The following is an 18,456-nucleotide window of genomic DNA, read 5'->3' as shown; positions in this document are numbered from 1 at the left end:
AGAGTACACATGCAGAAAGTTGATATGTATCTAGATTTCGTTAGTCACCTCTAATAATGATCACACTTATTACAATGCGCTGAGACAAAGCCTTTCCAGGTAACATCTTCACAATTTTTTTTCATGAGTAGAAATCATATGTATTTTGTTTTCTCGTCGCGTCGTAAGGTACGTACGTAATTTTTAGCTTTACTAGGAATCTATGTAATAAAAATGAATCGCTAATTATTTTTCTAAGCTTAAAACTGGAGAACAGCTCGACCAAATCGCTAAATTTTTGTTAAGCTATAAGGAAGTTTCTTATGGATAAAGAACACGAAAAAGGGACAATAGTACAACGACGTCTGTTGGAGCAGCTAGTTTATTTTAAAAACGTAAACGTTGCAGTATCAAATGAAACAAATCAATAAATTCCAGAAACTTCCAGACCATTCAAGCAATAATACGCAAATGTAGTAATAGAAATAGGCGTAATCCTCACGTGGTGATGTGCACGTGGTTTCGTCGCGTGGTCGGTTCACGTGCTTGCGTAATTTATCACGTTATATTGTTATGAAAGAGGGCTTAGGAATTAATAGTAGATGGTGCGAATAAAAGGATAGCTTTTGAGTATTACAAAATCTATACCTATAAACTTATATTATTATAAAGCTGAAGAGTTTGTTTATTTGAACGCGCTAATCTCGAAAACTACTGGTCCGATTTGCAAAAATTCTTTCTGTGCTAGATAGTTCATGTATCGAGGATATATCATCACGCTAAGACCAACAAGTATATGAAGAAATCAGCTTGCGTTACATAAATTAATCTTCATAATAATTCATAACGACGCGGACGAAGTCGCGGGCAACAGTTAGTAAACAGGTAGTAATATAATAGAAAGATTAAGGATAAGAGCTTTTTAAAAATGTAATCCTGCAGGCTATAATCTATCTGTGACACAAAATTCACAAGGCTTCAGTAACTTTTAGGTTAAGATCAAATAACGACTAACATCAAAACAACTTTCTTTCTTTCGTATTTCATGCTATGTTAAAAATTAATATCTACTATATAAAAATAAGTCGGGTTTTCCTTCCTGACTCTATAACTCCAGAACGCACGAACCGATTTCCACGCTTTTGCATTCGTTGGAAAGGTCTCGGGCTCCGTGAGGTTTATAGCTGGAAAAAAGAAAAGCAAAGGTGTTCGCCGGGTTTGCTAGTATATAATAATCCGTAACATTGTTATTATTTCTGTCTTACTTTTTATTAGACCTTTTATTTATACATAGTCTGCGTAATTAATAATGTTCGTTTTACGTTTTTTTTTCATATCTAAAATTAAAAGTTAATGGACAACGTCGTGGTAATAATATAATAGAAATAAAGTATATAACTAACCAAAATCAAGTAAACTTGATCGTATTAATAATTCAAAGAGTGAAAAAGCTCCTTTTTATACAGATATAATGGGAATTCGACAAAACTATAGCTTTTGTCCTTTATTTTGCTGCGGACATAAGGCTTACGTTCAATGAAAAGCGATAAAATTATTATTGGTTACAAAATCACCAACTTCTATAACTTGATTTTGGCACTCGGGGCACTCGGGGACTGCTGCGGTAAAGCTATTGCATAGCATGCCTTCAAGCCACACCTCCGCCCGTCGGAGTGGGGAGCGTGAGGTTTTTTCGTTACGGAATTTCTAGATTCGGTCCCCGCGCTCAAGGCCTGCGATAGAAGCTATGCAATAGCTTAAAAACTTTGCTATTCGTTTCACCAAAACCAATTTATTAAATCCATTTGAAAATAAAACAAAAAAATCAAAAAAGAGCATTCAATGCTTTTAAATAAACAAAAAATCCTATCGTTTTAGGACCAACATTTTCACGCTTATGATAATGATGAATGCATTAGAAATAACAACATTAATAATAATATTCATAGAATTAATAACAATATTTCTCAGAGGGTCTACTGAATTCTAGAATGTAACATATCATTACTAATATTTCATAATTAAAAGTGATGTAACTCTACCGAAAATCTATTCAATCTTCTAATAGTCGAGAAAAAATGCGGGTTTAAGCTATTTCATCATCTTTTCCTATAATTACACTACTAAATAGTCTAAACATTATTGTTACAATAATGAACGATGCAATTCCAGATCAAATTCTAGTTCTACATAACTACGGCTAGTCTGATTGAATAAGCGAAATTAATATTATTTTATGATAAAAACATGAAACTTATCTTTAAATGTAAACCTTTTTAAAAATATATGACTCATTTTTACAGGATAATAAACTTATAAAGTTTAATAATATCTTCACATACAATAATAGTTCGACTAAAATTAATCTGTTTCCATACGCTTTCATATTCGCTTGCTTTTACACAAAGCCCTTAAGGGTCACCTTGGGGTCAACGAACCCTTGCGTAAGGATTGCGTCATTGGGCTGAAATGCGCACATTAGACCAGACCAGATCACCCCATCCCTTTCCTACGAAAGTGTAACACACAAGTGCGAAAGGGACGCCAAGTCCGGCTTTCGATTATGCGTTTTCTTTTTAATTGAAATTCCATAGAAAATTCAATACAACTTTAGTCATTATCAAGTTCAATGTCTCTATATTTCCTTATGCTAGTCATCGATAAAAATAAAATAAAATGTGTAATGATTGAATCACAGCTTTTCGCTTAAGTCAATGTTAAGGTTTTTTCATTTTTGTAACGTAAATATATTTTTTTCGAAGGTTATATTCAATTAGTAAGAATTACAGACATAACGTTCAAAGACCTTGTTTACATTTTTGATTTTGCATGCATAACGATTGCATGCGAATGATAAACATTTAAAGCCTCTGTTTATTAAAAACTAGCCTTTGCTCCTTATACCCAAATTAAAAATAATATAGGTAATGCATAATATAACATAGCATAAAATCATAGTAATAAAAAGTTACCTGTTACACGCTTTCTAATAGTGAAAGATCTACATATTATTTTCAATTAATCGTAAACCTACATTTTATAAGTTAAATCGTAACAAACAAGCAATAAAATATTTCCTCTTTATCATTACATTTAGAACTTATCATAATTATTTTATAAATACATACTTATCAATAATTTTAAAATGAATACATATAGATTTACAATAATCAAAACTTGTAAAATTCCAGAAAAACCATGTCACATTAAACTATCCCTAAAAGCTCCGCTCACCCATCCAGCCGCCGGCCGTGCGTGCAACACTTACCCTCACAACCATCGCGCATGTGTGCTCGACCTTGGTACCGGGGTCGCCGGCCGTCGCGACAAGGGCGCATGCAACGATATTTATACCCACATGAACTAAACATCTCTAAATGTCACGTCTACAATTCGCCGAATGGATAAAATTGTTACCGTAAATCGTGTTTTTCTGGCTGTATGGGTTGATGCCTTTGCCTCGTTAAAATCATATCATTATTGGCGGCAAATTGAACAAAGATGGCGGTTATACATTGCACAATTATTTTTTATAATTTGCTGTTAATTGCATGATTTGCAGACGAATGAAGCGATTTGTATAAATAATAAATAATTGTTACAAAGCTTCATTGTTTAAAAATTAAAAGCTCGAGAAAATAAATTATATTTACATCACATTTTTTTTAATCAAACACGCACTTGAAAAACACTTACAAGGATACAAGGATATAGGTATTTACATGATTTATAATATTTCCTTAAACTAATTTAAACCTGACAGATAATTGAAATATAAATTACTTTGACTATAAATATACCTATAGGTATCTACCTAACCGAACAGATTTTACTAAACAGATCACAACCTACCCCTTCACATAAAAAGAAACAGTGTAAAAAATATACTGGTATGTTCGGTATGTTCAAAGGAACATTTTTTTCATAGCAATAGGCAATTACTCTTAGCTAATCTCATAACACGGTATGGGACCGCTATTATGTGTTAGGCATCGCCGGGTGGTAGGTGTAGTATTTTTATGTTAGTAGGATTGTCTAACTGTACATACAGGTCTGCCAGGTGTCTGTGCTTGTGTAGAGTAGGGGAATACAGAGAAATAAGAAAATGGTTAAATTTTTATTGACTCTTGTTTTCTGATGAAAATGTAGTTCTTTTGTTTTCATTATGACATTGATATTTCGATGTTCTATGTATACAATTTATTTTACGTATTATGTTCGTGATGCCGCGGCCGTTGCAGTTGTTGTTAATATTATCACATATTATAGGGTTGGTAATAAGATTCCTGAGTAAATACTTTAAAATTCACGAGATTAAGTCATTTCATCAAGTAGAAAGTCATCATCTACTTCTTATTTCAATTACTGAAATCTATAAATATGTTTAAGTAAATATAGGTTAAGTTGCCTCTGACTCTACCTACTCTACGCATATCATTTATGAAACCTAGGCATCCTAGTATCAGATGAATATAGCCCTTGTAACCAGTTAACAAGGGTACAAATATACTGTTCCTTATTCGCAAGAATATAACGATTATTAGCAAAAAAGTCAACCTACATTAAATTGCAAGTCACTGTAATGAAAGCCCTTTTAAAGTTTCTGAACAACAATAAATATATAATCTTATAGATTTGTTAATCAAGAAAAGTGTGTATTTAAAAATCTTTTTTTTTATTCCAGAGTATTCTCGTCTTATTTCAGCGTTGGAAAAAAATAGAAATGCATAAAACGAAGTATTTCAGTTCATCATAGAATTGATATCAAAAAATAAAAAATCTCACATCCATCGAGCAATTTCTACGGTTAACGATGGCAAGGATTCCTTTAAGATTTATAATTTTAGGTTCTTCATCTAAATTACATTACTTATAAAAACATATTTATTCCTTCGCAAATGTTGTTACAAATTTACAATACACAATATAGGTAATATGTTTTAACAATTAAACAAAATAATTAACTGTCTTGTAATATTTTATTAAACCAAGTTCAAAGCATAATACATTATATATGAAAACATTATATTAAATTTAATGAGCTGCAAACATACTTAAAAGCTCTTCTGCTTTTTTACTTTATGAATTTTGTGTGATCGGTAAACAAGTTTTTACGTCAAAACATATTTCGATTCCATATGCATAAGCTTTATCGATATGTAATCGATTATAATTTACATGTAAAATCGATAAGGCTCTATCGATATAAATAAACAATATCAAGAAATAATGGCAAGGCCATTATTGTTTTGTACACAGACTATTTTTAGACGATTCTATTTCAAACTGGCACTAGAACACACGTGAGGGCTTGCTTCGTTTCTTATTAACATTTATAGAATATATTGAATATATTATTGTTTTTTTGTGTTAGTTTTTACAATGCAATTACTTAGAAATTCTATTGAGCATGATACGTGAAGAAATCGTTATTAATAAGTGTTACGTATGATGTTTGTTACGATTTTGCTATGAGTTATCAGATTTGTCTTAACTTTAGTATGTAGTAGAGCAGATTTTGAGCAAAGCCGCTAGCTAAAGCAATTACTTGTAAAGTATTGAAAGTTGTACTAAAATGTATGAAGTATTGAGTTTTTAAATGAAATTATGAAATTTACAAGCAAGATGAGTGAAACAGATGTGAAACGCACATGTTACATGACCTTAAAAGGGAATATTGTACATGACTTACGTATTTCGTTACAAAATAATTATTTAGTAAATTACAGGAGTTATAGTGATCACATTAAAACTCGAAAATAATACAATATTCATACAAAAAATATGTTTTTACCATCATTATCATCACAATAATTAGTCTATTTTTGCCACATTGCACTATATACCTACTTTTATGTTAGTTTTCATGTTAAAATTCATCGATGGATTTCATTTACTGACTTGTCGAATTTTACATCTGGTTATTCGTGATTTTGTTACTATACTGAATTATACTGTCTATATTTATTATGTTCTAAGTCATAAATGAATCATTTTATTCTCTGAATCATTAGATGATAGTTAAATTAATGATATTAAAATGTAAGTGGTGTTGTAATACAATCAGCTTACATAATAGAAAGCTATAAAATTAATACAAAAACGTCCGGTCAGTCCCGGTTTTCATTATCCTTTTTAATGTGTTGTAGAAGCTTCCATGGCGTGAAATAATGCTGGCAAATTTAACCAATTAATTTTTGTTTCACGTAATTTTAAAGGCAACTTTTTTTTACATTTCAATGAATTTTAGAAAAATGTATACGAATAAAAAAAGTTGAATCTTAAATTTGTAATTGTGTAACTTAAAATTAAAATGTACCTTTTTTACAGGATTTTTTAGACTTTGTTTATGCTGTATGCGTACAATAGGCTCTTCCTTATAAAAGGTAAGATTTATGGTGCAAAAAGGATAGGAATAATAAATTGGTTATCCACATACTTTACTCTGGAAGTTGTTGTCGGCAAGTTGGCTAAAATAAATATTTTATACTAATTGTTTTTCATTTTCCAATCCCGTGTGTAGAACTCACGTTAGCGCGCATGCTTGTTCTACGATCCCATTCGATAGTTTTGCATGTTTTAATATTAATGCGGGTAGTTCGACAAACTTTACTCTTGAATTTTTTATCGTAACGGATGACCAGAATTGAATTGTTAATTGCTTTCCATTGGGTGTTTTACAATTATTGTAGATCTCTACTATATATCTGTATATTAGTATTAATATTAGTATATTAGTATTAATATTATAAAGCCGAGGAGTTTGTTTTTTGTTTGAACGCGCTAATCTCAGGAACTACTGGTCTATTTGAAAAAATAATTCGGTGTTAGATAGCCCATTTATCAAGGAAGGCTATAGGCTATATTATATCATCACGCTAAGACCAACAGGAGCGAAGCAGTGCGGGTAGAACCGCGAGACTCAACTTATAGTAGATTATAGTCTTAATTTAAGACTAGACTATGTACTAGAATTAATGAATGGTGTAGGAATGCTAATGCAACTAAAAATGTAACATACTGATGTATTTATTCCGGTTATGTACTTACACTTTTAGTCTCAGTTACGGCAATTAAATAAAAGTTTAATTATTCTAACATCTCTCTGATAATAATTCGTATTTTTGTTTTAACACATTTCTAATAATAAAGATTTAAATTATATTATAGTTTATCATACTTTCTCTAGATTCAATCAAACCGTACTTTTTAAAAGACGGTGCCTCTATAAACCGTTAAAAAAGTGCGCTTCGGTTTGACCCATCCACATTTCAAGCGCGGCAATCACTGCTTACCCGCTGAGATCTGATTACGCAATACGCAGTCATGAATAGATAATTTTATTATCTAACAGTCATGTTGACAGCATCTCGTTGTGATCTGCGTGGGTGCTGGGTACATATATATTATATACTCGTCATGTGGGTACTGGTATATTCATCGTATATTCACAATAAGGTAGATTGTACACAATATGATGAACAAATATGTGCATTTCGATAAATAGATGGTTTCAGGTGGTCTTTGTACCAATAAATAATGCTACTACAAGACGTTATTGCAACTGAAATGTGTTCCTGAAAATGAATGACCGCATTGTAACCATTGCCTTTTCTAAAGATACTTCTGTCTTAAAAATAAACATATAGATGCGATATTCATTTATTTATTGGAAAATAATTATCCTTTACTACTAATAATCTTCGAAACTTCGTAGAGTTAGTTTTTTTAATTACATTGTATAATAAACTCCAACTGGAAAAACCTTTCAAATCAAACTTTAAACAATATCCTTTTGAATCACCATCCATAAACGATTTCGCATTGATCTCCTAATCTGTAAAATAAGGTTAAACACGGTTTAACAATACAGTTTAAATTCGTCATGAATCAGCCTAACATAACGGTACATCAATGATGTAACAACATGGTGGGTTGAACATACAAAGTTGCAATCGTAACATAATGTGCTTGCAATGAATATTATAATTATAATTCCCATGACTTAATTGCACGCCTCATAAGCGAAGCGTTGAGGTGGGTACTTCTGTCACTTCGCGCAAAACATCTGATTTTTCAAACTTAAAATGTCTTTATGTATCATACATTGCACTTGTAAGATAATACATACACACACATATTAAGAAAAAACACTATTTTTAACGTTCATGATATTTTTGATGTCATTTTTGTTATTTAAAATAGTTAAAAAACAGTTTAAAAAAGTTCTGTCTTGGACGTCCGTGTGTCTGTATGTGCGGATCCTTTTTCTTGTTAACACGATAGCGACCGAAATACTTTACTAATCGAGTCTTTTTTTTTCTCTTACGCTTGAGTATGCTCAGGAATAGAACCCTTTCATTTTTCAGGGTCTGATTCGATGTGGTTTAATTGTTATTAAATAAACAAAAATAATAATTAATATATATTCATTAAAAAAAATTATGAGGCGTGCACTTTTGGATTTTCCAAATTATTTTGAAATTTCAGGTACCTAGAGTGTTGATTACAATAATAAAATAATAAAAATCTTTATAGATTAAATGTATATTTTATTTTTTATGGGAACAGCCTTCGTAGAAAAGATGGTTCATGGTACTTCAACTTCAGCTTTCATTACCTATTTGTCCCCTTGGGGGAAGAATTGATCAAAATCCTTTACTAGTAGATGTCTACGTTCTAACATCTATGTGCACGCCAAATTTCAGCCCGATCCGTCCAGTGGTTTGGGCTGTGCGTTGTATAAATGTAAAAATATTGTAATAGATTATTTCATTTCTTAACTTGAACAATATAGTCACTATCCAAGTATACTTGGACAATATAGGCTTTAAAGTGCATTTGAAACTGGATTAAAATACATACAACGCATACCCACGCGAAAGAAGCGATACCTACATTGCAAAACCACACACATTTCTATGCCATATATGTTATATATACTGACACCATTGATATTAATTAATATCATGTGTACCCTTTACATAGTGCTTTTTAATAAAAACCTAAACCTTTAATTTGGTAAAAAATTAAACAGGGTCATCTGGGAATCACTTCACAACCAATCTTCAAAATCGGCGCACCCAGTCGCTAGTTCTGAGGTAACAAACTGCAAAACAATTGCGAACCTGCTCCTTTTTTAAAGTCGGTTGAAAAGAAAAACGAAGTCCACGATTTTGTTTTCTTAACACAATCAACCGCGACAGATCTAAACTAATTTTCAGACAACAATTTCCATTATTTATTCATTGCATTACATTTAGCTTGAATATAATTCGCCAGACAACAAAGACGACTAAATCATTCGGCGAGACGCGGTACATGATGTCACGTTTGTTTATAACTGTCATTAAATTAGTCTAGAGTGCAATTTTTTGTTAATTGATATTTCTGGAACGTTAGAAGTAGGGTGCAGTGGTTAAAGATAGTTCGATCTATAAATGCGAAAGTAATTTTGTCAATCTGTCTGTCTGTGACTGTCTCAAATTCAACTTCAAAATTCAAATTGACTTTATTTGCTAAATGTAGTTACAAAGCTGAGGTATGAGCTTCTCTTCTTCACGTATAAATCACTGAACCGATTTCAATGAAATTTGGTACAGATATAGTGTGAAACTTAATTATTAGACTTAATTATTAACTTGGGATAGGTTTTAAGATACTTAAAATGTATGTCACATTACAATGAAATTAAAATGATGAACAATATTTGTCTAGTTGTGTAGTAAACCCTCAATAATGTTAAAACAATGATATTTTATTATGGATTATTAAAAATTAATACGATCCTGTTATTGGGTAATATCAGCGGAAAAATATTGCAAATTGTCAGTTATATTACACTATCACATTTATAAACATTTCATCATAAAAAGTACAAAAATAAAATAACAATATCTCAGCCATTATATAAATATGGTCTAAATATAGAGTTCAATGACCGATAACAGCACAGTCATTTTATTTTTACACTGTTTTTATAGTATTGATAAGATCTCTTTTGTCTGCAATGCGATGTTGTAATTCGTATCACTAAAACTAGTATCCACCCGTGACTTTTCGCGTTTAATTTATGTTATTGTAATGTTACATACGCACAAACTTCAATTATATTTGCAACCCCTCTTATGCTAGTATATAGCATACTGACTTTCTGCCCGCGGCTCCGCCCGCGTTGTTGAAGAAAAGCCGCATAGTTCCCGATCCCGGGAGATTTCTGTGATACAATCTATGTTAGGTCATTTATTAAATAAATCTTAAACTATTTCCGTAGTTAATTCATCCAAATTGGCTCAGTGGTTTAGGCGTGAAGACTAGATAGACAGAAATACTTTCGCATTAATAATAGTAGATGAGATTTATGGAAATGTCTTAACATCCTCTCATTAATATATTATAGATCCTTTAGGTCTATAATATATTCCATTCGTATTAATATACTCGTCTTAATTTATTCAATTTTTCCGGCCTAATAACGTAACCATAGTTACTTAAAAACGTAACAAAACAAAATAAAGGCGAATGGCCTTTCTAATTTTTTATATTTATTTTTACTAGCGGTCCGCCCGGCTTCGCCCGTGGTACATGTTTACGTTTTCTTTCCTAAGAACGATCCTCGTACAAAGAATATTATAAAATAAGAATGAACGAAATCGGTTCAGCCGTTCTCGAGTTTTGCCCTTAGCAACACATTTAACGATTCATTTTTATTATATATAGATATATTGCAGTATATCTCTATGTCTCGTTACAATTCCATTCATATGCCACATTCAATTTAACATAATTCAATATTTATTTTGGTGAATGTCGGTGGGCGACGCGTCACACACAATAAGATGACGCGTCGCTTATTTTGGTGACTTTTATTCTTAAAATAAGATAAAATACTTTATAAATTGATAACCTGTGTCGGAAATTCGATTAAGAATTGAATTTATTGGGTGTTAATCTTGTTATACGCCTCGTCAAGTTTTAAAAAGGATCCTCAATAATTACATCCAATTAAAAAGTAATATTAAGAATTATTTATGTAACTTTGTGAAAATGAAACTATGTTCTTCATAAAATATTTCTCAACAATAATAATTCCATATTAAATATAAATAATAAATGTCATAGAAATAGTTTTATTAGGAATAGATTCGTCTATTTCGTAGACGGTCTACGAGTGCGTTGACACGTAGCGCGTAGCGGCCATCGACCCCGCGTAGACGTAGCAATCGGTTGCTATAACAGTTCATTACGCCACTTGCCTAATTTTTGTAATTCTGATAAAATATTGTAATAAAATGATAACAACGCTATTATTTGGCATGTGCTGAATTTGGTAATCCTAAAAGATAAGTTTATCACGTATTGTTTGAAGTGTAAAATCAAGGGAAAACACATGATAAATATGTAATTGACCTTAATTAGGGTATATTATATCTAAAACTTTAATAATAAAAACTGTAAAAGTACGCATGCAAGGAAACTATGATTTATAAAATAATCTTAAAAAGAAGTGTTCAAAGTTCAATAAAATCTATTGCAAAAATATACTTCGTTGGAGCAAATATTTATAATAGTGAACCTTTAATAGCAACGCACGTAGAGGTGTCAAAAACCGATGTGAAAGAACTGCTTGGGAACCAAACATTTCAGACATCGGCCCTTTGATGTTAACGAACTCTTTCCTTCAGGACACAGGGATGGATTTCAAACATTATTTAGTTTAATTAAATTATTTCACTAAGAAATATTTACTGATGATTTTATTTTTTAGGAATAATTTGCTTTCTAATAAATATTTGAGATGTGGCCTTTCGAGAATAAATAACTTACTGGTTATAGAAAATGGAAATAGTACGTACATAAATGTATCGAATTCGTTATAAACGATACGATATATTCTGTTTCAAAAATGTAACATTTTTTCTCACATATTTGATAGATTTAATATTAATCTTATACATTAAATTTCAGATTATGTGTTAATTAACTTTAACATTTCTCTTAATAACTATGCTACAGCGTTTACTTAATTCTACATAATATTCAAAAGCTATTAATCGAAAATATACAGTGGAGTTTTGTATAGGTGTGCGAATGATAATTCGTTCGTGATGATTTTGTGTGTGTGCTTGTTAATGTATATGTGCTTGTTAATGTATATGACATATACATTAACAAGCACACACATATACTATATGTGATACATACAGATATCGTTTTATTTCAGATTTTGCAAAGGCAGATGAGTCAATTCGACCCTGTCATCTGAAGCCCGAACAGCATCCAAATTGGCCATTCACCTCAGATGTCTGCCCTAAGCAATAACACGCTTCTTATGTTCAAATAAATAAAAGGTCAGCGAACTTTTACGCGCGAATTTTACGTCAATTCTTACGCAACCGCGTAAGGTTCTGGGAATGATGCGTAATTTTTGAGTCATGGTAATATTTTTAGGCATGAGTCTAAAGTACTGGATGAAATTAATTAGAAACTCTTAATAATAACTAATGAATTTGCAATAATAAAAATTGAAAACCCTTGTGACGAACATTCATTCCACAGCTTTCAAATTAGGTTTCGTTATATTACAGGTAAATAAGTAATTATTTCTTCTTATTTATTGTTAGCTTTATATAGGCAAGTATGAAATTATATTGCTTTTGTTGGTGGGTTTCTCATATTTTAACCGACTTCAAAAAAAAGGAGGAGGTTATCAATTCGGCCGGTATGTTTTTTTTTATTTTTTTATGTATGTACACAGATTACTCCGAGGTTTCTGAACCGATTTACGTGATTCTTTTTTTTGTTTGATGCGGAATGGTGTCGAATTGGTCCCGTAAAAATTTTATCAAACCCAAACTCAAAAATTTATTTATTCAATTAGACTTCTTCTAGAAGCACTTTTGAAACGTCAATACATATTTTTAACATTTACCACCGATTCGGAAAGCAGTATCTACGGAGAAGAACCGGCAAGAAACTCCATAGTTGCTCTATTTGTAGCTCTTTTAAATATTATAAGCAATATTTCGGGGAAATCCACACTTTACTAAATTGATGAGTATGAATATAACTATAGGATCTTCAAAATCATTTTTATAACTTACTTTAACATTAAACATATTATCATACAACTAGCTTTCCGCCCGCTTCTTCGCCTGCGTTTTCAAAGAAAAACCCGCGTAGTTCCCGTTCCCGTAGGTGTTACGAGAATTAACCTATCCTATGTGCTAATCCAAGTTACCCTCTATATGTGTGCTAAATTTCACTGTAATCGGTTCAGTAGTATTTGCGAGAAAGAGTATCATACACATCCTCACAAACTTTCGAATTTTTAATGTTAGTAGGATAATTTATATGAACAAATACAGTATCTAACTCCAGCTGTCCCATTGAAATTCCTTTAACTAACAAAATAAAACCGCCTCCTTGGTACAGTGGTTAACGTGTGAGCGTAAAAACGAGGGGTCATGGGTTCAATTCCCAGTGGAGACGAAGAAAAAAAATGTCTCGGTCTGGCAGGACACAGAAGACTGATCACCTACTTGTCCCTAAAGAAAATCGATCGGTGAAACAGATGCATAATGCATCTGCCCCTTACCCCACTTGGGGACACGGGACATCACTTAACAAAATAAAAGACATCTATGACCAATATATAAACTGAAACTCAAATATTCATTTATTCAATTAGACTTCTTTTAGAGCCTATACGCATTATGCGGGTAGCCGCATTGCGGGTAGCCGTCCGGCTGACCGCAAGCACAATTATGTACGTAACCGCAGACCGCACAGTGCGCATAGAAATTAATATTACGTACATAATTGTGCTTGCGGTCAGCCGGACGGCTACCCGCAATGCGGCTACCCGCATAGTGCGTATACGCTCTTAGAATCACTTTCGAATCGACATTACATATTTACTATACTCAATTGTCACTACAAAGTTGCGCATTCAGGCAATATAATGCAACGCTGTTAGTTTTTACGTTTTGTTTGCATCTGTAATGAGATAAAATCAGCGATGATCTGACGAAGACTCCTCTGAATTAGAATCTGTGTCCATTGTTACACGGTACTCTGTGCTAATATTGAAATCTTTCAATTTTATAATCAACTATGCTCCTCCTAAGACCCAGATCGGAACTACCAATGGTAGTCGTAAAAACCCACTGTACAAAATTATGCACAAATTAATTTATTGCTGTCAGACCCAGAGACGTAAAACGTCGTAATTTTGAAGCTATACCTTTTAGGGTTTCAAAAGTATTTTTACCGTAATACCAGGTGTCTATGGGACATTTTTGGTCACCTTCTGTAATTCTATCTTTTGTACAAAATTTTGTACAGTGGGTCTTAATGTAGCAGAGAAAATAATAAATCGAAATTACAAAAAATAAAGTTTATTATAGAAATTAAATAGAGAACAAAATTTTTACATTTGAGATCTTTAGGCTTAACTTCTATTAAGGCAATATTAAATTACGCGTCCTCGACTTCTACTCCCACGACTTCCTTCTTCCGCGAGTGCTTATAATATTTCTTCCACGACTACAACCACGTGTCCAAGGTAGACGAATTCGTGTTCTGCTGCGACTTGATCCTCGCAAAAAGGAGAATCATCATTGTCATCTTCAATAAGCGGCTGTTCATCTTCACTAGAAGAACTTGAAGATGAAGATTCCTCTCTTCCATCTGGCATGTACTCGTCATCCTGTCTTATTATATTCAAAAGGGTCCTCTTCAGCTTCTGACTCATATTCTAATTCATTTAGACACTGAAGAATCTCATTTTCATTAGAATCTAAAATAAAAACAAAAATACTCTCTATGAAAAGCAGATACCTAACGTTTGATACTGAGAACCAATGCACAAAATATTGAACAAAATAATTGATGACTTTGTGGATCACCTTTATTCAATACAGCAACAATAAATATTAATAGTGTGTAATATTTACACCTCATAGAATAAAATAACATTAACAGTGACGTGGGAAAACTAGTGATTATATAAGTATTTTGAGATTAAACTTACTCTTAGCACGAGGGAGCGGCAGGTTTCGTCGTTCATCACAGCTAGTTTTGAAAATATACTTATTTTTTTGTTGGCAGCGTTGATAACATAGACAATACAAACTATTTAAGTAATTTTGACATGTGAAACTATTCGCGGGAAGATTTGAAAAAAACTACAGTTGTTAAAAGAATAAGTACAAAAAATTGTACACTGGGCGGTTACTACTATAAACTATATGATAGAGCTGGGTCAGATAGCACTATTTTATTTTGTACAAAATTTTGTACGCGGGGTCTTAGGAGGATAAGATTTAAGAATTGTCGTAGATTATGTACCTGGATAACTGTGCTTCTCACAGGGCACTAATAGTGCTTAAAAATAATAAAAAAATCCCGAAAATTACGCAAAAGAGCTGGTGGCTATCACCAATATTTTAACGTGTTACAACAGGCTTTGTGAATGTTTTGGTTTCTACATATTATTATGGTTTGAAGTATTTATAAAAAAATATGAAAACATTACATTAATCTAACTAAATGATATTTTTTATATACTTATGATATAATATATCAATTCGTTAATCATACTATACAACAAAAACAAACATATTTTATCAATTTCGTCTGGTTTATTTAAAAACAACCATTTGTTGTTTTGTTAATCATTTATCACAGATATTGATCAGATAATCATGACCACTAAACACCGATAACCATCAAATATCTATTACTAATATCGTATCGTAGAACAATGGACACACACACCGTCCATTGCCTTTACATAAGGAGTTCGGTCGGCGCAAGGGCGGCCGGGCATTGATCTAAATGTTGTTAGACTTATGAGGTAAATAGACTAGGTACGAGTCTATTATTTTAACTCTTTTTACGATAATTTTTCTTGAGTAGAATTGTAGAGACTTTTCTGTATAATTTGTAAGCAAAGTCTAGTAGTAAGCAAAGCAAAGTTTGTAACTAAAAAATGTATGTTCTTACTTCTTAACATAAAAGAAAGGTAAAAAATGTAGAGGAATCTCATTTTTGAAGTGAAACTTCTTTATTGGGGTTGGAAAAAAATTTAGTGTAATATTTTTTTGTTACGCGTGACATCTTTCCGTTACTCGCCATCTTTTTCTTATCCCTACCACGCGTGATTCGACATATTTCTGTAAAGTTGCATATATGTATAGTAAATTATTTTTTGAAAAATAAAATCATAAAAAAGTTTCACTTCTTACGTGTGTACACTAGTACACGCACGCATCTTTAAATGAATTGTATAGTATATATCGACGCCCCCCGCGAATAATCCGGTAATGACCTATTACGGGGTTTTTCATGTTATGCGTTTTTCGGCATCTAGAAGTTAAAATACACCATGTAAATTTTTTTCAGAATTTTTCTATCTTTATTTACGAAGATATGAAAAATTACGCGTATATTCCATAAAATAACATTAAAATGTATTTTAAACGAATAATATGGTTTTAGATCTTTACGAAAAATAATATCAATATGCTTCGACTGTAAACATTGTTACGATATTATTCAGGAAAATAGTTTTCTACATTATTTAAGTAAGTGCTAGTACAGGCTTATTCGGGGTTTTATTAAGAAATCGATTTCCAGATACATTCATTATGGAGTGCAAGTATGCAAGGTATTGGTATGTAAGGTATTATGCAAGGTATAAACACTTTCTATTACTGAGCAAATGATTTACACGGCCTTAGAAAAATTAAAAGAGATGAAAGTTTGATAGATAAACGAGGCAGGCATCAGAATAGACCACATCGAAACCTTCATCTTCATCTTCATTAGATGCTGGTCGTCCGACTCAGGTTCTACCTGCTGCCCACAATTATAAGCCCCCATCAGTATGGCTTCATGCCACAGAGGAGCACCGAGGACGCCCTCTATATACTGGTGGGCCACATCAGAAATAAGAGGGAGGAGAAGAAGATTTCTGTTGTGGTATTTCTGGACATAAAGGGAGCCTTCGACAGCGCCTGGTGGCCAGTCATAAAGGTGCGATTGGCCGAAGTTGGGTGTCCGGGGAACGTAAGGCGGGTGATCAGCAGATACCTGAGTGGAAGAGGTGTGAAAGTTACCTAACTTTCACACCTCTTGTCCCCCGCATACCTGCGGGTGTGAAGTGAGTAGAGAGACCAACAAGGGGTGCGTGCAGGGTTCCATAGGTGGGCCGCTCCTGTGGGTCCTCTTGCTGGATCCTCTGCTGTGGATGTTAGAGGAGATGGATGTGTTTTGTCAGGCTTTTGCCGACGACATTGTGCTAGTGTTTGATGGAGATACTGCTTTAGAAGTAGAGACGAAGACAAACTGCACATTGAGGAAAATTGACGAATGGGGTGTCAGAAATAAACAAAAATTCGCACCACACAAGACATGTGCCCTGCTCTCGACACGAAAATTAAAATTTGACATGCCACGACTTGTAATGGGGAGTGTGGACATCCAATATTTCGAAAGTATTAAGATACTGAGCCTTACTATTGATGGCGGCCTGATATTGACCGAAACGTCGGGAGCGTTTGCAAAAAGGCAATCGCCCGTTATAAGCTATTAGCAAGAGCAGCTAGAGTAAATTGGGGGCTTAACTCCCAAGTAGTTAAGACTATATATATCGCAGTTATAGAACCGACTATCTTGTATGCATCAGCAGCGTGGGCACCCACTACAGAAAAGATGGGGGTCCAAAAGAGGCTTAACACCGTTCAACGGGGTTTTGCCCAGAAGATCTGCAGAGCATATTGGACTGTCTCCCTGAACTCTGCGATGCTGTTGGCTGGGATTCTCCCTCTTGACCTCAGGATACTCGAAGCTTCGAGGCTTTATGAGATCAAGAGGGGTGTGTCGCACCCGGCGGTGTTGAGGGACAGGGAGGTGGAACGAATGGCTCTTGCGATTGAGGACCCACATTCGGCAGAGCAGGTAGAGCTGGGGCTCGGCTTGATAAATGAGGACACCTATGCTGACGTGGTTAACAGCCACGTCCACAGGGTCTATACGGACGGCAGCAAGATTGAGGGTCGAGTCGGAGCCGCCTTTTCCGTATGGAAAGGTGATGCCGAGACAAAGGCCATTAAGCTTGCGTTGCCACCGTATTGTACCGTCTATCAGGCTGAGCTCCTAGCGCTCAAAAGAGCAGTAGACATAGCCTGCAAGAGTGGAGCGGCAAAGGTCGGTATCCTTATTGACTCCAGATCGGCGCTCCAGGTGGTTACCCTGAGTTCCCCTCATCCCCTGACTGTACAAACACGGGCGGCCCTCCGAAAAGCTGCATTGCAGAGGCGGGAGGTCTCCCTGTTTTGGATTAAGGCGCACGCAGGGCGGGGAACGAACGGGCAGACGAGTTAGCCAAGGAGGCCGCTCTGGGGTTGAGGAGGAAACCGGATTACGATCTGTATCCTGTTTCATTCGTCAAGCGTATTTTGAGACAGGCTA

At 33.6% G+C, this 18,456-nt stretch overlaps 1 long non-coding RNA gene across 1 annotated transcript; it reads right to left on the bottom strand.

Annotated features, from left to right (window-relative positions):
- Positions 1-14,362: 14,362 nt before the first annotated feature.
- LOC149897890 (uncharacterized) lies at positions 14,363-15,255 on the bottom strand. The gene is made up of 2 exons (XR_016458133.1): positions 15,014-15,255; positions 14,363-14,779 (listed from the first exon to the last, which is right to left on the bottom strand). It is a non-coding gene; the product is annotated as an uncharacterized LOC149897890 (long non-coding RNA).
- Positions 15,256-18,456: the final 3,201 nt, after the last annotated feature.

The sequence above is a fragment of the Colias eurytheme genome, chromosome 24, assembly GCF_061535395.1.
Source record: "Colias eurytheme isolate Ceu_HAF_F1 chromosome 24, ilColEury1 Martin Lab GWU primary, whole genome shotgun sequence".
In the NCBI taxonomy this organism is placed as follows: domain Eukaryota; kingdom Metazoa; phylum Arthropoda; class Insecta; order Lepidoptera; family Pieridae; genus Colias; species Colias eurytheme.
Note: the sequence above shows the minus strand (reverse complement) of the source record. Positions and strands in the feature narration are given on the sequence as shown.